Below are 21,569 nucleotides of genomic sequence, written 5' to 3' on the forward strand. Positions count from 1 at the left end.
ACCAGTACGTGCCCTGGAAGGCGTCTTCAGGGACCTCTCGTAAGGTCTTCGTCATGGCTGATTGGATCTCTTCTATGGACAAAAAACGGGTTCCTTTCAGGGCTGCCTTAATCCGAGGGAACAAAAAGAAGTCTGCTTGGGTGATGTCAGGACTATAGGGGGGGTAGGGCAGCATTGGCACATGGTATTTGGCCAGGAATTCGCGGACTCATAGCGCATTGTGTCAAAGCGCATTGTCATGATGGAGTTGCCAGGTAGTGGAGATGTCTTTTCTTGTCCTGATGACCCTTTTTTGGAGTCTTTCCAGCACATCCACATAGTAGGCAGCATTAACTGTCTGTCCTTGAGGAACAAACTCCTTATGGACCACCCTTTTACTGTCGAAAAAGACAATGGGCATTGTTGTTTTCACTTTTGATTTGCTCATTCTTGCCTTTTTGGGCTTGGAACACTGGTCGGTGTGCCACCCACAGCTTTGGCGTTTTGTTTCTGGGTCGTATTCAAAAACACATGTTTCATCACCAGTGATGACATTATCCAGATAATCAGATTCAATTTCTATACATTGCAAAAGTTCACTTGAAATTTCCATTCCATTTTTTTCATGACATGGTCGACGCGCAGAGGTTTACAATAACTGATGTCCTGCCGCTTCCACAGCTTGGAGAGCACTGTGACCAGTTTCATGGCAAAGCTTAGCATCCCCCCCACCTACTCCAAGTGCTTCGCCTCACTCCCACCAATAGGAGCAGCGTGGTAAATTCAATTGCATTACTTTTGAAACATACCCTGTAGTTTTTTACATCACAGAAATATAGAACTAGGAGATTTTTTATCCTCTAGCTCAGGGGTATCAAAGTCGCAGCTCGCAGGTTAGTTGCATCATGCCCATGGCCATACTCACTCATAGTTTACCGAAAGAGAAAAAAGTTGTGATACATCACTTGATGACATGTCACCGCAAGTTTGATACCCCTGCTTCTGAAAACCTACCAGATAAAAATCTAACTAATATGACTCAGAGGTACAGTGTTATCTTCAGTTTCTTGACACACATCTATTAATGTTATAGATGCCTTAGTGTGAAGAAAACCTGGCAACTTTTGCTACTCTTTTGCATAATTAACTTGTTTTAAAGTAAACCTATTTGGGGGAAAGGATCAATAATAATTGTGTTTTGTACAACTCAGCCATACCTATCCTATGTGTGCAACCACTGACTTGATTGTATAGCATTCATACATTGCTGACATGATATAATACATCCATCTTTGAATTAGACAGTATTTTGCTTGGAAGATAAATGTTGCTCGGCATTCTGGAACTTTGCAACCCATCAATACCATCTAACATTAACAGCATTTATTCATGTTAGATGGGAGACAGAAAAGACAGAAATTGGCAGTACCATAATATTGGAACTTTTACAGCTGTAAAAACATTCTGGTTTTATTTTTTGCTAATAGACTGAACTAATTACAAGGCATTAAAGTCAAGATTCATTTCAGGACATGAAAAATATATGGGTAGTGTGTGTATATATAAAATGTCCAGTAATGTTACAACCAGCAAATGCGTACATAGTAAAAATTTACTGTGTTCATTAATATCCAGCATGCTTTGTTTAATATCCAGCATATGTGTTGCAGTAATATTGTATTCACAAATTATTCTAGTTCAAACTTTGCAGAGAAGATTACATTAAGTGCCGGGTTCTGAATATCCCTGTTTGAAAGTTAAGTCAAATAGAATTAAATTAAGCTTAAATATTATGTATGTTCTAGGAAAGGGAAAACCATCTACAAGAATAAGGGTATAGGCAAAAGTTTTTAAGGAAATTTAAACTTCAGTCTGAGAGTAAATTTGTGTATTTTTAATATAGAAATCACAATAAAGAGTTTTGTAGCATATTACAACCCAAGGTGAGATTAAAACCTTCTCTCTTTCAGAGAACAAATCTTTATTGAAAATTAGAAAATTCAGAACCAAGGAAGAAAACAATAAGGTAAATACAGTAGAAATTAAATTACAAGTAAGATAATAAATATAGTTTTTCTGACAAAAATGCAATCAAAAGATGCTGCCTTGCTACTTTGAGAAACATCTCCCTCTGCTGTGAAAAAAGAGATATTGACAAGGTCCTAGCAATTCTAATAAATTTCCAGTGATTTATTTCTCATCATCAGAATGAGGTTATACATTCTTTCCTACTTGTAGAAGGCCATTTAAATCTATATAAAATGAATGAAAAAGGCAGTTGCTCCTGAATTCTGATCTGTTGGAAGGAAAGGCAGCATCTACTGAACTTCAGAAAAAAAGGGGGGTGCAGTTCGTCTTTGGGGGGCAAACTGAAAAGGAATGTCATCCCAAATTCTTTGAAGTTTAAAGTGCCACATAGTTTAAAGTGCCATCAGAGGCGTTGAAACTTGGCAACTTTAAGACTTGTGGACTTCAACTCCCATAGCTGCCTGACGAATTCTGTTGAAGTCCACAAGTCTTAAAATTTGGGGACCCTTGTTGTAGATCCTTGAAATGGAATGGATACTGAAATTCATTGCCTATAGGTCAGCTTAAAGAAAACGTGAGGATCCTTCCTCAGACAAAACATATAACAATGTCTAGGGGCATAGTTCCCTCTAAGCTGAGCAGTGAGCAATCGCTCACTTAAAAATCATCATCAACTCAGAGTTTTCCAAACCTGCCCAGAAGCCGAGAGGGAAATAGTGAGAGGGAAGGAGAGAGAGAGGAAGAGAGGAAGAGAGAGAAACAGATAGAAAAAATAGAGGAAGGAAAAGAGAAAGAAAAAGAATGGGAATAAGGAAGAGAAAGAAAATCAAAATCTAGTTTGAAACTAGCTCAACTATTTAAGTGGCATTTTGATGTTGATAGAGTTGCCCTATTATGAGCTCACTGTTATAGACACACAGTAGTATTTTATTTTGAAATTCTCTGAGGCAAAACAGGGTGGGTTTTTTATTTGTTTGTTTGTTTGTTTATTTATTTATTTAATATTTCTGTGCCGCCCAGTCCCGAAGGGACTGCCGCTCAGACACTATACTTTTCCGCCCCCCCCCCCAAAAAAAAATTAGAGGGAACACTGTCTCGGGGTGTGGAAGAAGAATGGGAGGCAAAAGAAATACTGATGAAATGTCACAAAACCTTACTGTACATATCCATCACCTGAAAGATCACATTAGTTATTGATGCACCATAAGTCTGAACTATGATTTTATCTGTTGCTCTGGCCAGCAGACTTCAATCTCCAATTTACTATAGATCCCTGAAAAGTTTTGAAATTGGATTTGTTCATTCTTTAAGCTATAATATTTCAGTGAGCAAATAGTTGGGGTTTCTTTGTTTTCTAATGTTGCTATTCCCATAAGACGGGCAAAAAGTAATCATTGTTTTATTTTTCCATTCTATTCTGGATTTAGTAAAACAAAATTGTATCTTTTGGTAGGACTTCTGTTTCATTTTGTGTCTCAAGGGAGATTGCAGTGGAAGGAATTGTCCGTGGCACAGACTTAGGCAGGGGAAACTAACCTTTTCCCTAGAAGCTTTTCAAGCAATTTGAACAATCACTTGACCTATGTCCATTATTAAAGGACCTATGTCCATTATTAAAGGATAAAATGATTCCAGTAGCTAATGGCAGCAGCGGTTGCCATTTTTAAAAGCCTTGCTATGCAGGCAGCTTGAAAGGGTTCCAAATTCTAGGCAAAAGAAACCTGCAGTCATAATCACGGATGCCACCTGAGCAGAAATTTGGAGCAAAAGTTCCACAGGCACTGTTTAACAGGGCAGAAGCAGGTAGCTCAAATTCAACAGATTTATACATCAAAAAAGCTCCAAGTTATTTAAGATGGCTGTTTGAAAAATAATTCCAAAGTGCTTAAGAACTCAAGCGAGCAAGGAGCTCTCTGCTCTTTGTTAAAGCAAGCCTGACTTTTATTCAAGTTTATGCACAAATCTGGAAATATACATGTATATATTGCTGATACATGTATATATTGCTGATTTAATATGCATGTATATATTGCTGATATACATGTATATATTGCTGAGTGTGAATATTAAGGAAACCCTTGAAGCAGTAACAGCTTTTGCAGACAGCTTTAATAAATTGCAAACAGGTACCACGCTCATATGAGGTCTGCAAACCGTTTTCCCATCACTTGTTGGACGCATCATTCTCACCCACCAAATATAGAATAAATAAGGTTCAGCCAGATTTTCCTTCTTGAGTCTTCTATCATTATGTACATGAAAGGGTTAAAGTCCTCCCTTTGGGGACCAACCATGCTAATTACAAAATTACAGTATTTCCAGTGGACTGTAAAAGGTCTGAGTTTAATTTCTTTTGCCATCCATTTCTTCAATTGCAGTTCATCTGTCTGTGTGTGTCCTATTTTCCCTCTAGGGTTTTTTTTATGTTTTGCTAATCTTTAATAATAAACATCAAACTATTTTTGCTAGCTGAACAGAGTGGTGCATCTGCTTGCTCTGATTTGCATGCAGGGATGGATTAATGGAGAATGTGCTGGATATGAAACTAAAACAGGAAATTACCTCCAGCAGTTTTCAACATCACTTACTATCATCAGTCACCTGGCTGGGTGCATAAGCTACTGTTACCCAAGGATAACTAGGAATAATTAAACTAACCCAAATGTTATAGGTTTACAGTGACCCACTGAACTATAAATAGATTCCATGGGTTGGGATTAGACAAAATTGGCATGTGGTTGAATCATTTGCTGTTCAAGCTAACACAAGCCCTTTCTCTTATGCTCAGCAATTCAACCCTAGAAGAATCTTGAGAATATATATATATATATATGTTTGGATTCATTTTTGGTAAACATGTTTCATCATACTGTTTTCCTTTCCCCCTTGGGGCAATTGTTTTCAATTCTACCTTGAAAGAACTCTTTGTTAATGAAAGGGTTTCATGGAGGAATGGTCTAGACAAAGATACCTTCTTCTTGGAAGCTGGCTACCAATCCCTGAATTCATTTCAAATAACTCCCCAAAGTACAAGCTTACCTTCAAATTCTTCGTTCCCATCACACTGATTTTTTTTCCCATTGTTCCAATATTGGGTTATTGGAACTGATTTGCTACTTGGCTCAATTTATTATTCTCTGTTTGATCTAGATTGCTGCATAAGAATTATGTGGATATTAAACTTTAAGGTTTATCCTTATAAGTAAAAACAAATAAAAAGATATCCCACTGATGAAATCCCAGAATAAAGATAGGATATATTGCATATGCCTTAGTTGATTTAAAACTTCTCTAGACTCATAGGATGGAGGCTGTACATAGGGAAGTCGTAGCCAAAATTTGGCTGGTAGGCCAGTTGCAATCCTGTTTTGAAGAGGAAAGCTTGACAAACTGTACGGAAGACCACTTTACATGGCTTTGATTTTGAAGACTATCCAGAAGCTCCAATTCAAGCAAACTACAGCATCCTGCTTGCTGATGTGTGGCAGCTGCTATAGCTAAATAACACTGATTTTGGAGGCACTGCATTGGCTCTGAATATGCTACTGTGTGCAATTCCTAGAGCTGGTTTTAACCAATAAATGTTTTACGATTTGGCTTCCAGGTATCTCCTAAACAGACCAATCTGTCTGATCCACTCACTTCAAATGAGAATATTAAAGGTCCCCATTCCCAATAAATAAGTTTCATGGAGATGGGTGGCAACAGAATAAAATATTCCTTTATTACAGCTACATCTGTATGGCATTTGCAGAGATTTAGGTAGAAGTCTTTCTTGTGGTGCTCCAGAATGCAATTTTGATAGGTTTTTGGCAGTGAATGTATGTTAAGTATTTTTGTATGCTGCCCAGAGTTAATTCATACGAGATAGGTGGCTATATAAATTTGATTAATAAATAAAGTTTGTGTTTGTTTGTTTGTTTGTTTGTTTGTTTGTTTGTTTGTTTGTTTGTTTGAATAATATGTATTGGGAGAGTTGATGAATTTTGTGAAAGACAATTTTTTATTTATTTATTTATTTTTGTCCAATACACAATACATATTGAAGAGAATAGACATGAAGTATTATATATAAAGAAAAGATATAAAAATAGAGGAGAAGATAATTGCCACAAGGTCAGAAACAAGTGGCCTGAAAACAGACTAGTCTGTTGGTGAAACAAGTAATAGGGGGAAAACATCCCTTTTGTCCAAAAGAGAGTGGTTTCAGGCCTTTGAAACTGCATAGGTAGGAAGAAAAGATGCAATAAGTGAAAGCTTAGTTCTACTATAGATACCAAATTGATACATGGCAGTCATTGGAATTCCCTCACGAAGGCTTTACTGTCTACCATAACCCTTAGAAGAAGATTTGTGTCTCCCTTCAGTGTAGCATTATCAAGAGACTATTGGTGGTTTAAGAGTTTTATGAATGAGCATATATTTGTTCCATTGATTTTATTTTTTACATTCTAAATTGCCAAGAGTCTTTCCAATATAGGTAGTCTTTGCCTTATCACCACCCATTTAATGACATCACATTTACAATAACCATGGAAGAGATACTTTACTCTCAGACACCAGCCTGGAGATGAGACACTGAAATCCAATTGAGTCCAGTTCTTTATTTGTTTACACCTAACAGATAGAATCTCACCAAATTAAAGCTATAACTTTCTAAGTTATTAGATTTCTCTTGAGAGATTTTAGTGGTTACCTTGATTTTTTTTTTCTTCTCTTCTCTTCCGCTCAAGACTATGCAGTCTCTTGATCTGAGTCTTCTTCTGGTAAAGTTCTTAGTTGGTAGTGGCCAGTTAGGTCCCACAGAGTTGGCCTTCTCCAGGTTCCATCGGCCAGACAATGTCGACTGGCGGGGCCTAGGGGAAGAGCCTTCTCTATGGCGGCCCCGGCCCTCTGAAACGAACTCCCTCTGGAGATACATACTGCCCCCTCCCTCCTGATCTTTCGCAAAGCCTTAAAAACCTATCTTTGCCGGCAGGCATGGGGGCCGTGAGTGATGAGACTGTCTCCGGCCGATATGAGTTATGATTGGGATAAATGTGTGTGAATGTTCATGGGGACTTTTAAAAGTTTTTAATAAATTTTCATATTTTAGAGATATTAGATTTCTTATATATTGTTATATTAATGTTGTAAGCCGCCCTGAGTCGCCTCGAGAAGGGCGGCATAGAAATCAAATGAATGGATGGATGGATGGATGAATAAATGAATAAATGAATGAATAAATAAATAAATAAATGAATGAATGAATGAATGAATAAATAAATAAATAAATTTTATTCTCCCTGTTCTGCTTGCAGAAGCACATGCCATTGCATCTATGACCCATAAAGCACCCTTCCTCACCTATTGTAAATTATTGTACTGCTCTGTGTCTCCTGGTGGTCACATGACTCCATGTTGGGTGCTTGACAACCAGACAGTCATGGCATCCTGAAATGACAAGATCATGATTTGTCTCATGCCAGTTTCCAGGGGAAAAAACTCCTTGTATTTGTACAGCAAGGCTTTGTGAAATTTCTTCAGTATTTCTTTTCCCTCCCGTTCTTCTTCCAGACGCATGATGTCAGGCATGGTGGTGAATAATTCCATCCTTGTGTGTATTAATAAACTGAATAAAATCTGAGATTTCCATGTCATCTGAACAAATTTATACCTTCTATTGAGCATTGTGATGTCCTTCACTTGCTCAAATATGGATTTTCCAGAGGTGCTTATTTTGACTACCTTAATGTGCTATATTTGGAAGAAATAGAATCAAGTAAGTACATGGATCCCTGGAGAAACCCCTTGCTAAATGTTAACTTTTTCTTATAAATTGCAAAGGTTTCAAAAATATTAAATAATTCAGTGTTTTCCCCTTAAAATATTGTTAGGACTTTTAATCAGTCCTTCACCTGGATTTCTGTACTCAGGTTGTTCATTTTAAAAGTCCGTCTCCTCTAAAAATGAGAAACAAATTTGAGGCACATCAGTGCTAAAGGCTTTTTATATTACTTCTGTCTTGCTTCTTTATTTTGTGTGAAGATTTTGCCAATCTTTAAAAAATTAAATACCTGACTATTTAAATAAAGTCATCAAAGTGTATTTAGAGTTCATGGTGATGATTGAACCATAATAATTCCAGACTGTTGGAATACTTGGCCATAAATTTAAACTTTTTTTTAGTTGCTACAACCTCATGACAATAATAATGTTGTTGATATTTATAGCAAAGTTAGCTGAAATAGCCTCTGAATGAATATAGTTGGAATAAAACACCTGATGATTGAAAAATAACCTCAAAGTACGTTTAAGGTTTTCTTCTTCCCTTATGAATTTTATTCCTTTGAAGATGTTATTGTTTCGTGTTACCTTTGCTAATTCTGCCTTTTGTATTACAACAAAAGCTATATTTTGGGCACATAGTTTTGGTCGTGTGTTCTAGATTCTACACTACAAGCCCCTTCTATAAGTCTTGAGAGTGATGATCCTATAAGTCAGTGATGGCGAACCTTTTTTGGTTTGCATGCCAAAAGGGGGTGCATGTGTGTGCTAGCATGTGTACATGTGCTCAAACCCATTTCTTCCCCCCACATGCATGTGCAACCCTCCCATGCTGCCTCTGCATATTCCCACAACCTCCCCCCATTTCCACGCATGCACACACACAGGCCTCACTGGATCCTGGGACAGTGAAAAATGGGCAAACAGGCAAAATGAAAGTTTATAAAAATGGTTTGCCCGTTGTGCTGTTTTTTGTACTCCAGAGGCTTCAGGGGGCTTCCCTGAAACCTCTAGAAGGCAAAATGGCTAGCGTGTGCATGTGCGCTGGAGCTGACATAGGGCAATGCCTTGCGTTGGCATTTACGTGCCCTCTGTGACATACGTACAGTAATGGGCAGCCAAAATTTTTACTGTCACACTGTGGGTGTGGCTTATTTTGTGGCTGTGGCTTATTTTGTGGGTGTGGCTTGATGGTCATGTGACTGGGTAGGAATGGCTTGCCGGCCATGTGACCAGGTCGGAGTGGCTTGAACTATCATTATTGTTCAAGTGAACGGTTAAGTCCTCGACTTACAACCTCACCAGTGTCACTTTCTGGGGTGACAAGTTACTTTGTGTTTCCCGCACTCTCCTTCCTGGGTCACTCTCTGCTTCAGGGAGCTAGGTGAACAGGTGCCAATCAGCTGGTGAGAAAAGATGGGGAGGAAATGGGCCCCCTGCAACTCCTGCCGGTGCTGGTCTCCCTGCCGCTTTACAAGGAGGAGGAAGAGGATGATGATGATGATGATGATGATGATTATTATTATTATTATTATTATTATTATTATTTATTAGATTTGTATGCCGCCCCTCTCCGAGGACTCGGAGCGACTCACAACAAGAAAAAAAACAGTACAAATCTAATATTTAAAAAACAGTTTAAAACCCTTAACATAAAAACAATCATACATCTCATGCAGACCATACATAAAGCGGAAACGGCCCAGGGGAATCAGTTTCCCCATCCCTGACAGCAGAGGTGGCTTTTGAGGAGTTTGCAAAAGGCAAGGAGGGTGGGGACAGTCCTAATCTCTGGGGGGAGTTGATTCCAGAGGGTCAAGGCCGCCACAGAGAAGGGTCTTCCCCTGGGTCCCACCAGACGACATTGTTTCGTCGATGAGACCCAGAGAAGGCCAACTCTGTGGGACCTAACCAGTTGCTGGGATTCGTGCAGCAGAAGGCGGTCCCAGAGATATTCTGGTCCGATGCCATGAAGGGCTTTATAGGTCATAACCAACACTTTGAATTGTGACCGGAAACTGATCAGCAACCAATACATTGGGACGGGGGATGGTCAGCTGGAGCTGGGCTCACAGCTTCATTTACGTTGTCAGCCACCCCGAGTCCTCGGAGAGGGGTGGCATATAAATCCAATAAATAAATAAATAAATTTCCGCTGGTGGAACTGGTTCCACCCCGTCCAGCCTGCTGCCCACCCCTGCATATGTACCATAGGTTCGCCATCACAACTAAATGCTTTCCTCTGATTTTTATCCATCAAACTGAAAATAGACAATAGAGTTTGGTCAGGTTCATGATACTGGGTATTAGATAAGGTTGAGTATGTTGTGTAGTACTGAATTTCTGGGTCCTTTTTCTAGTTCTGAATTTATGTGTGTAAAAAGTGCTATGTCATTGAATGAAACTATAATTTCATCGAAACATTTAAATATGTTAAAGGGTTAAATAAGGTCCAGGAGGGAAGTGTTTTTAATAAGAAAGTGAACACAAGAACAAGGGGACATAATCTGAAGTTAGTTGGGGGAAAGATCAAAAGCAACATGAGAAAATATTATTTTACTGAAAGAGTAGTAGATCCTTGGAACAAACTTCCAGCAGACATGGTTGGTAAATCCACAGTAACTGAATTTAAACATGCCTGGGATAAACATATATCCATCCTAAGATAAAATACAGGAAATAGTTTAAGGGCAGACTAGATGGACCATGAGATCTTTTTCTGCCGTCAGTCTTCTATGTTTATGTGTTGCATCTTTTTCTATTTGTAGGTCTTTTGATTTAGGAAATCTGTTCATGAGATATCCATGAGCTTGTCCAGTCAGCTCCTGTCTTGGAGCTAGTGAAGGAACTTAAGGCAGTTTGGACTGGGTTGACTCCCCATTATAGCGATGGAATGCCCATTTACGAAAAGAATGGGCAGCTTCCTTAATTAGCTGATATATTAATTCTGGGAAGTTTTGATTGGCGGCTCATCACCTAAGCACTAGTTCAGTGTTTCCCAACCTTGGCAACTTGAAGATATCTGGACTTCAACTCCCAGAATTCCCCAGCCAGCAAATGCTGGCTGGGGAATTCTGGGAGTTGAAGTCCAGATATCTTCAAGTTGCCAAGGTTGGGAAACACTGCCTTAATGCATATTTTTTTCTTTAGTTTTTCAAGTTAATTTTCAACTTTATTTTTGGGAGCTGAAGTCCAAATATCTTCAATTTGCCAAGGTTGGGAAACACTGCACTGGTGAATCATACTTCTGCTGGTGTTATTGGATGTGAGCTTCTCTTTTCTTAAAATTATCTGCTGAACACTAGAGCAAAGGTGACAAGCAAGAGACATGTCATCTTTCTTCTGATTATTTCCTTATATTTGCTGGAGGGAGCTGGAGAACAGGTATACTGTGATAATACAATCTATTTCTGAGGCAATTTTCATGCTGTTGGTGTAATAGAATGCAAAGTTTTTCTGATCTGAAAGGAGATATTTTATTTATTTTCTCCAAATATCCTAGGTATTTTTAAGGGTTTTTTAATGGGCATCCTACCTACTAAAACAGTTCATTCTAAAATATATATTTTAATATAAATCTCTTGTCTCTTCTTCTTTGGTAAGGCTAACTAGCTGGCTTGCTCACTTTATATGTAAAGCGCCAAACAGAAGACAGCATCAGTGATTTAAATGTTGTGCATTTGGAAGCACTTTCATTTCTGCTTGAGCTGCTGGGATCTCATCTGGCACTGGCATTAGAAATCATAAAACAGAAAATGGAAACGTTCATGGAATCATACAGTTGGAAGAGGCCATTTAAGCCAAGAAAGTTTAATTCCCTCGCTTGCAGAGAATTCTGTTCACGTGTAACAGATTGCTGTCCACTCCTCAAACAAATCCTGCGAAAGCAAGCCAACCAGTATCCTGAATAAGTGGCTCAAGTGTTGAAATGGAGCATTGTGCTAACATTCAAATGGAACTTTTGGATGGATCCTTAAGCAAGATCTAAGTATTGCCCACAAGATCATATGCTGCAATGTCCTGCCTATTGGCAACTACTTCAGCTTCAACCACAACAACACAAGAGCACAGAACAGATTTAAACTTAATATTAACCGCTTCAAACTTGACTGTAAAAAATATGACTTCAGTAACCGAATTGTTGAAGCATGGAACTCATTACCGGACTCCATAGTGTCATCCCCAAACCCCCAACACTTTACCCTTAGATTATCTACGGTTGACCTATCCAGATTCTTAAGAGGTCAGTAAGGGGCAAGTACAAGTGCACTAGAGTGCCTTCCGTCCCCTGTCCTATTGCTCTCCTATATCTCCTATACCTTTCTTCTATTCCTATATTTCTTCTTCTATTCTTTCATTGATATGTTCTATTACTCTACCTTCTTTTCTATTATTTCTTAGATATATTTTACTATGAGTATCTCCTCTAAAACCTTCATCATGTATTTTACTATGTGTATATAGATATATACCCACTAAAACCCTCATTGTGTATTGGACAAAATAAATAAATAAATAAATAAATAAAATAAACTTAAACACTGATATTCCAAATCGTGCCTTCTAGGATTGTAGAGACAAGTTTGGGCTGCTTTCTGCTAGGTAACATTTTATTCAGGTACTTATCAAAATATCTTTTATATCCACTGTCAGTCTTATTTTTCAAAGAATAAACATTAAAATTTCAATATTTCCTGATCATTCATATGTTTCCTTATTTTCACCATAGCTATTGGGAAAGGTTCCTCATTATAGTTGCTTGTTATTGTGTTTTTTTCTCATAATTAAAATATTGTTCTACTTTTTAATTCAGCAAACTTTTCTTTGTTGACCTCTCTAGCTAATTAACAACTTAAATTCTGAGGAAATATAATTCATTAAAAAAATGAAAAAAGAGGATATGTTATTTAATAGGCCTAGGCTGTTGCCCAAATATTTAATGATTAAAAACCCTAATATCCTGAAGGTAATCACAATGACCTCTTAGATAATTGTTCCTCTGAGAATTTCTCCAACAGCACATGATTTAATTATGCTCTTGGTTTAGGACTTAGGTAATGTTAAAGGCAATCCTATCCTTGAAGTTGAGGTTGGAATTCCTAAAGCTTTTGATTTTTCTTGATTTCAACTATCATATCCTGTGGAAGGTATCTCATGCAGTTCATGAGTTCATGATTTCCATAGCCAACATGGGCTTACCAGAATTGATCATAGCATTCAATGATAATTGTTAAAAGTAGCCCTCAATCTAGAATAGATACAGTGTGATCGGAAGATGCTGTTTATATGCCAACAATTCTTTCCCGAACTTGATCCTTCAAGTTTTCCCGTTGTGCACTGATTGCTATTCTGCAATTGAGCCCAACTTTCTTTCTGTTGGTTAGCTTCTCTTTCTGTTTCCTTTTTTCTAGCATTACAGCTTTCTCCAGAGAGCTAAAACATCACATAATATGTCTGAAGTATGATAATGAGATCATGAAATAATTAGAGCCAGTTTGATGTGGTTGTTAAGTTACCAGCCTAGCAAGTAAAAGACTGCAAAAAGACATAGGCATGAAAACTTGGATGACCTTGAGTCAGTCACTTTCTCTCAGCTCAACCCACTTTATAAGGTCCTTGTGGGGAAAAATGGGAGGAGGAAAGAGTATTATGTAAATTTATACCTTGGGTTATTTATAGAAACAGATTTTTTAAAAAAAAATCTAATCAATCAATAAATAAATAAATTTGAACCTGGTCATTTATATCTCAGGTGAAATAGAAACTCTGGGTTGATTTATTTGATTATTTCCACTCCTCCGTTATCCAAGATATTCTTAGAAGAGAAATATTGAGCCAAATTTCAAAAGCATTAATACTCTTTCTATCCAGCTTCTTAAAGATTTGAAGATAGGATGTATTTGTTTATTTATTTGGATTATACCTAATTACCTAACTCACCAAAACCCAGGGCATCATTAATAGCCAATCGTTGCCATGATCCTAGTACTACCTAGTGAAACGTCAAACCAGAGAAATCTTGGGCTTCCACAATGAATAGACCACCTTCTTTCAGGAATTACTGGATCCCCTCAACAACTTAAGGAGTAGTTTGTTTGTTTGTTCGTTCATTCAGCCAAGCAACCAATTTATACAGTCACTCATCCCCCATGAAAAATCTGGTTAGTTAACAACCAACAAAAAACATCACAAAAGAACAAAAAAGTTCAATTAAAACATTACATCCAAAGCAATTCATGTATGCATAGTAAATACACCACTTCACCCAGCTCACTTAACCTCCTGGCAGTGAAGGGCTACCAAAATGTTTACCACCACACTGTGGGTGTGGCTTATGCAGGATGCCCTGCACTTTCTTTCAACATCTTTCAGTGCAAATTTGGTGCTCTTGGGTGGAGCTCCATTTTCGCTACCCCACTACATTCCCCCCTGTCTGGGCAGCAGCCCACCCCTGCCTCCTGGCCAATGCCTTTAAGTAAACTTATTTCAACTGGGTTTTATTCCCAGCTGATTTTTTTATTATGTTCATTGTCTATTTTGTTTTTGTGGTGCATGCCATCCTCTGGGACTAGGGTGGGTTAAAAATATTGTCAATAGATAGATAGATAGATAGATAGATAGATAGATAGATAGATAGATAGATAGATAGACAGACAGACAGACAGACAGACAGACAGACAGACAGACAGACAGACAGACAAACAAAATATGGTAATTTAAGAATACATTTCTGCCTTTATTTTGTATTGCCTTCGTGTAATAAGGGATTTTCTTTTATTGAACTTTAGTGGTATCTGACTTATTACTGACATTTTACAACTGAGCAACATCAAGTCATCTCACTCTCAAGACAACCCTGGAAGTCTCCAAACATCTGTAAACTATATAAAAATAGCCCTGAAATCCAGCCATAAGTCTACCTCGTATTTCACTGTATTTCTCATATGCTGCTAGGAAGTTCATATGCCAGGAAGGATGCAATAGACCATTTGTTCATTCTCAATTTTATGTGTATAATATTAAGTATATAGTTAAGAGTGTAATCAAGCATTGCCATATCAGACCAATGTCTAGCATCTTATTTCCTACAATGGGCAACTGCTTCCTCTTCTTACATGGTGTACAAGCAGGTCAATACATTTCTTCTTATGTTATTTCCCAGGACATGGTATTTAGAAGTTTGCTGATTCTGACCAGAGGTGATCAAACATGAGTTCTTAGGCCTTAGACAATTGCCTTAGGCAATCCTATAAGGTATTCTCCTAGTCCAGTGTCAGTCACTACAGTATTGTGCCTAGGATGATGGAATTTTAAAGAAGCAACACATTTTCCATTCTTTTCTTGGTCAAACAAAGGAAAGGGCATTCGGGAGACTGAGTTATATGTATTAATTCATCTGAATACAACACGGATCCCATCTGGTATTCAAGCTTTGCCTTTGCTGATGTGGAGATTTTACTATTCCAGTTCACTGAAGATTCCAAAAGAGCATGAAAAATAATTCAAATTATATTACAGAAGCTACTTCCAATGACAACTGCAGGCATTTCACAAGATAAAGGACTAAAAGAAGCCACTTCTGAAAGCTAGTCTCAGTGTAGCCTTATCTGTCCCTTTCCCTTTTTACATAGTGCACTTGCTCTCCTCTTTAGAGAGAGAGAGAGTGAATTTGTTTTTGATCATTCTCTTTTTTGTATCCATCAAATAGGCTATCACTGAGTTAGCTGAAAATTATACCAGCATAACGTTTGCTGCATCCATTGCCCACTCGTGTCCTTCTTTTGCCTCTATGTGAAGCAATAGAGCAGGGTGTCAAACTCACAGCCCATGGGGCAAATGCGTCACACACCACCCACCCACTTTTGAGAAGGGGGTAAGTTGCAATGTGCCACATGACAACATGTCATCATGAGTTTGACACCCTTCCAATAGAGTATAAATAGAGTTTGATAATGTAATGAGTGACAAAATGTAATTTTATTTTATTCCCCTTCAGGCTGCTCAAAAGGATATTGCCAGAATATGTGCCATATTTATATGCTAGACATAAACATATTTAATATTTAGAGGAGTAATTCTCAACCACTTTCTCCTCATGTTTAAGAAACGACCACAATTTGCTAGACGATACATTTGTTTGGGGGTTTTTTTAGAAATAAAGGCACATGTACTGCTCACATTTAGCACCATTTTATAAAAATTGCAGCCTCTAGGTTAAATCGGTAAGAATCGAACCTTTAAGTGGTTGTAGCTTTTCTTAACTAGATGTCTTACAGTTATATTAGAACTACAACTGGACGGAAGCTCTGAGGTTTATATTTCTAATATAAATAATACTCACTTAATGACTGCATTTGTGACTGGCAATTTAGAAACACAGAAACATAGAAGTCTGACGGCAGAAAAAGACCTCATGGTCCATCTAGTCTGCCCTTATACTATTTTCTGTATTTTATCTTAGGATGGATGGATGTTTATCCCAGGCATGTTTAAATTCAGTTACTGTGGATTTATCTACCATGTCTGCTGGAAGTTTGTTCCAAGGATCTACTACTCTTTCAGTAAAATAATATTTCATTGCTAAACAGTGCAGTTGCTAAATGAAACATCATGTGATTGTGACTGATTGTGTGAGTGCCACTGCAGTTGTTAATCAAATCACTTGCTGTCATTAAATATGAGATAGGTTGTTTGCTTTCCAAGGACTGGACATACCAGAGGGTAGAAAATAACTGTACAAAATACTTTATTGCACCACATACCTTTCCTAGTTATAGATGTTGCCTAGGTTCACACCACCCTCCTGGTGTCAGGCCGAAGCCAGAATGCTTGGAGGTCTTGGCCTGCCACATTATGCTGTGTTCTTTTGGAATTTTTCTTGCTGTGGGAAGAGGGGAGAGGCGGTTGCATGAGGAGTTAGAGGTAGACAAAATAAATCCCTTTTAGAATTTCAAAGTCATCTTTTGTCAGCACCAGGCCGGAAGAAGATGGATGTGTACGGACTTGGTGGCAAAAGATTAATGGTCCATGTGACGAACCTGTGGGGGTGGGACAGGAGAATGAACTGTTACCTGGAAGTAGAAATCCTGGGGAAATCAGATCCAGGTGTCCCCAGAGATGTGCCAAAATGGCTGTAAGAATAAAGACAGACAGATGGATGGATGGATGGATGGATGGATGGAGGGATGGATGGATGGATGGATGGATAGAATTTTATTGGCCAAGTGTGATTGGGCACATAAGGAATTTGTCTTGGTGCATATGCTCCCAGCATACATAAAAGAAAAAGATACAAAAGGAACTTTGAGAAAGTATTTACCTTGGACTCTGATTTAAACTTAAATGTTAGTTGGAACGCTGATATCTAGGCCTTGCAAGTTGGTGTAACCACATAATTAAATCTTTGAAGGTTAATACGTATAACAAATAAAAATCTTAAAGTTTGGAAAATGGCATACATTTAGGATTCCCTCCAGAAATACCTGCAATTGTTGGAATAAAGTGCTGCCTCAATGTGTTTGCCCCCTTTTGCCAAGTTTTAAGCCAAGCTAAAAGCCATGCTCCAGGCTGGAATCACACCACAATAGGTTGTTTACCCTAGTTCATGATCCTGACAGTTGACTGAGAACCCTTTTGCCTCTGTAGAAGAGTTATACAGTTCCAGACATTGCTTCCTTGTTTTCTTGCTGTCTTCTTATTCTTTTCTTCTACATAAACTTTTGTAGGGTTGAGTTGGGGTTTGGCTGCCTAGAGATATTGCCGTGTTCCCAAAAATTAGTGTTTGCTCAATTAGCCATATACCTGGAACACTAGCTTGGATGGGTTGTGGGATGGATGGAGGGATTCATCTCCTTTCAAGTTTCTGGGGTTGGAAACATTTCTCAAATGGTCATCAACTGTGGAATGCTATGAGCATTGTAAATGTGTGCTGGTTTCCAATGGAACTGGATTGCAATCACATGATATGGAGACAATGCAACCATTGTAAATTTAACAACTTGTCGTAAATCTACTTTTTAGCACCAGTGTTGTAAGTTTGAACAGTTGCTAAACAGGGCAGCGGTTAGTCAAGAACTTCCTGTATACCTGATGGATACCAGTTTTAGGGAGACATTAATATATACCACCAGTTCTGTATTGATAAAATTATACTGTCAAAATTAAGGATTTATTCAATAAGAATAACTGATATAATGCACTTACCTCAGACACCTTTGAAGTCCACTAGACCAGTGATTTTCAACCTTTTTTGAGCCGCGGCACATTTTTTACATTTACAAAACCATGGGGCACATTGAGGGGGGGGGTGTTTAAAAAAAGTTTTGATAAAAAATTATCTCTTCCTTTCGCTCTATTTCTCCCTCCCTCTTTCTTTCTCTCCCTCCCTCTTTTTTTCCTCTCTCTCTCTCCATCCCTCTTTCTTTCTCTCTTCCTTCTTTCCTCTTTTTTACTCTATTTCTCTCTCCCTCCCTACCTCCCTCTATGTCTTTCTCTCTCCCACCTTCCCTCCCTCTCTTTCTCTCTAGCTCTCTCTTGCTTTCTTTCTCTCTTATTATCTTTCTCTCTCTCTTGCTTTCTTTCTCTCTTATTATCTTTCTCTCTCTTGCTTTCTTTCTCTGTCTTTCTTTCTCTCGTTTTCTTTCTCTCTCTCTTGCTTGCTTTCTCTCTCTCTTTCTCTTTCTTTCTTTCTTTCTTTCTCTCTTGTTTTCTTTCTCTGAGCTTCGCGGCACACCTGACCATGTCTGGTTGAAAAACACTGCACTAGACCCTTCATTGTATCCAACTTTTTAAAGTGTTAACTATTTTAAAAAAACACCGGGAAGGGAGTTACTAGGGTACTGCAAAGCAAAACACCAGACACTATCATTGCATTTATTTTTAGGAATGCTTGGGACTTTATACCCTTTACAACCCCACTTGGATTGTAAACAATAACCTGAGTGACCAGTTTGCCTTCTGAGAAATGGCCATTTGTGAAGAAGCCAATCTCCCTAAGCAGGCATTTTGTCCATAGGCTCATTGCAGAGGAAAAAAAAAAAAGTAGCATGCATTAAAATCTAGTAAGAACACCCCCCTTTGAACCTCAAGTCATATGTGCAGAATAGTGTATATTGGCTGCTGTTGATGCCATTAGACTGGAAAAATCTGCAGATGTAAAATAGGTAAAAGGTGGCAATCAGAATTCTTAACAGCACACATTAGGAAGCTGCAATAATTTCCACTGAATAAGCAATAATCCTTTGATAAGCAATAAGCCAGACAGGATAGAAGCTGAAAGCAGGTGAATTTGCCTTAATTGCATTGGGGGAAAGCTGCAAAATCCATTCTAGCCCAAGAAGATTATCCCGTATAAGAGGAAGGAGGTGGTGGATTTCACCTGGATGTTTTCCCTATAAGATAGCACAAGCTACTTGGTAGAGCTGCCTTCTGCTCCTTCTCTCTCTCTCTCTCTCTGCAATGATTGAGGATGCAGGTGGGCAATGCATATGCATGAGAGCATAATTAGAAATGGTTAAAATCTTAGGAGGATCTCCACCTCCCATAGCAATTTTCAAATTACAAATGGTTTAACTACCTTTTTTTTTAATGAAGGGGTTGTTATTTACAACAAGAGAAGCACAGATATACAAGTTGTTCAAAGAAGAAGAAAAAAAACCTGGCGTTGTCCTCCAACATAAAACTGATGTAGGAATATCTTTAGATTAAGTTAGTTTAAACAATGTTAAACAATGGAAAATAGATAAAGCACCAGAAGAAAATATAGTAATTAAAAAAAAATTGGACTGTGCAGAGATGGACAGGTTGTCCAAAAAATTAGAGGCAAAGGAAGATTCAGATTATTATAAAATATGGGGGAAATTTTACAACTGGTTAAAGGAAAGAACAGCAAAGAAATAATAAAAATTCAAGCAAAGCAACATGTCAAATAAAAGAATTAATGCTATGTGAAAGAAGCAAAATTCTCTGATCGAACATTTTTAAAAAAAGTGGGGAAACCTTCGTTTCCCAAATATTGTATGTATATGTTTTGTGTATGTCTTTTTTGTTATATTTGAAAAAATAAATAAATTTTATTTAAAAAAAAAAAAGATAAAGTTAGTTTAACACTGAGTAAACTTTGGGGCCAGTGAAACAAATGTCTCATGTAAATGGATGAAATGCTCCCGGTTCACTCATGCCTGTCAGTTGTCAGAGAGCCAGTCACGAAGGCAGCGCGAGGCTCCACCCACCTATCCAGACGCTTGCGCATTCACAAAGGATAAAAGAACCCAAAGGGTGGCATCCAGGCAGGTAGGTGGACCCCTCCACTCCCTTCGCGACTGGCTCTCTGACAACTGACAGGCACAAGCGAACCGGAAGCATTTTACCGCTGGATTGGAGTAGAAAAATCTTTTGAGAAGATTCCCTTGGGTTTGAGAAAATACATATCATTTAAAAATTGCAGCACCGGACTTACCCGGCAGCAGGCTTTGCTGGAGGGACCGGGAGACACCGGACCCTCATGGCAGCAGCCATCTTGAATCCCGAGCGAAGTCTCGTGAGATGAGACTTCGCTCGGGAGTTCGGGCCTGTCTGGCCCGGCTGCTGATTGGTCCGGGCGGGGCCTGCTTGCCCTATATAAGGGCGAGCAGGCCCGGGGCTCTTCCTTTTCGCCCGGACAGCAAGCCACGAGCAGACACTTGTCAGTTCTGCTCGCAGCAGCCATTTTGGAGGAGCCTCATGCAGCAGCCACCATTTTGTGCAGCCTGTGGTGGGCGAGAAGGCCTCCTTTTGCCTTCAGGCGAAGAGGATTCATTGCGGAGCCAGCAGCAGCTGTGCTCCGCCCTGGTTTGCCCCACAGTTTCCTGGGTTTGGGGTGTGGGGGTGCTCTCCTCCGGTGGCCTCCTGGGGTGTACAGGGTCCCTGGGGGGGGTGAGGCCTTTGGAATAAAGGCCCCTATAAAGCGGTGCAGCGAGGCCTTGCTGCAACCGCTGGGGAGGGTGGAGGTTTTCCCCTCCAGGGGGTGCATTGGGAGGCCTGCAGCATAAGCAGGCCTTGCCTCGTGCGTGCAGCCTCCTTGGGGGTAGTTCTCTCCCACCCCCTTCTTTATTCTGTTTAACATAAAAATAGTTTGAGGCAGGCCCATGGCCCCTAAAAAGAGGCAAGCCCAGGCCCTTCCGGCCCAAACCGTGGTTCGGCCTAGGAGGGCGGCGAGGCCTTCTGCTCGGGCTCGGGCCAGTGCGGAAGGGCCCCCGGGGGTGGTCCCGGCGGCAGGGGGGGTGGGATTCATGCCCACGGTCCCTCAAACCGAGGTTTCTCCTTCTCTCTCTTGGGCCAGGGTCCTGGAGAGGCTCGATGAGCTGGAGCGGTGGCGGTCTGGGGCAGGCCCGGAGGGGCTTCCCATGACTGCCTCCGCAGCATGGGGTAACGACCCCGAAGAGGAACCAGCCCAGGAGGGACAGATGGCCCACACCGCGCAGCTGGCCCATACCGGGCAGACGGCCCAGACCGGGCAGACGGCCCAGTCGGGGCAGTGGTCATCGTTCCAGGGCCCAGCGAGGATGGGCCCCCCCGTGGATGGCTTCCACCCCTTACGGGGCAGGTGAGGTTGCACCACACGCAGGCACTACACCGCTCCTTCCCGTGCAGGGTCCTGGTTTTATCCCGCCTGCATTGGGGAGTGGCAATAGCTTCCTGGGGGCCACTGCGGGCACATGTGGGCAGGTTTGGTCCCCACCGGCTCCGCCGGTAGGGGCGCCAGGGGTATCTTTCCCACCTGGGGCAGGGGTGGGGGGTTGGATCCCTCCTCCGTCGGC

At 39.8% G+C, this 21,569-nt stretch overlaps 1 long non-coding RNA gene across 1 annotated transcript; it reads left to right on the plus strand.

Annotated features, from left to right (window-relative positions):
* The first annotated feature begins 529 nt into the window (after window positions 1-529).
* On the plus strand, window positions 530-7,622 carry LOC139161616 (uncharacterized). The gene is made up of 3 exons (XR_011558137.1): window positions 530-756; window positions 1,950-2,005; window positions 7,564-7,622. It is a non-coding gene; the product is annotated as an uncharacterized lncRNA (long non-coding RNA).
* The last annotated feature ends 13,947 nt before the right edge of the window (window positions 7,623-21,569 follow it).

This window comes from Erythrolamprus reginae, chromosome 1 (genome assembly GCF_031021105.1).
Source record: "Erythrolamprus reginae isolate rEryReg1 chromosome 1, rEryReg1.hap1, whole genome shotgun sequence".
NCBI classification, from domain to species: domain Eukaryota; kingdom Metazoa; phylum Chordata; class Lepidosauria; order Squamata; family Dipsadidae; genus Erythrolamprus; species Erythrolamprus reginae.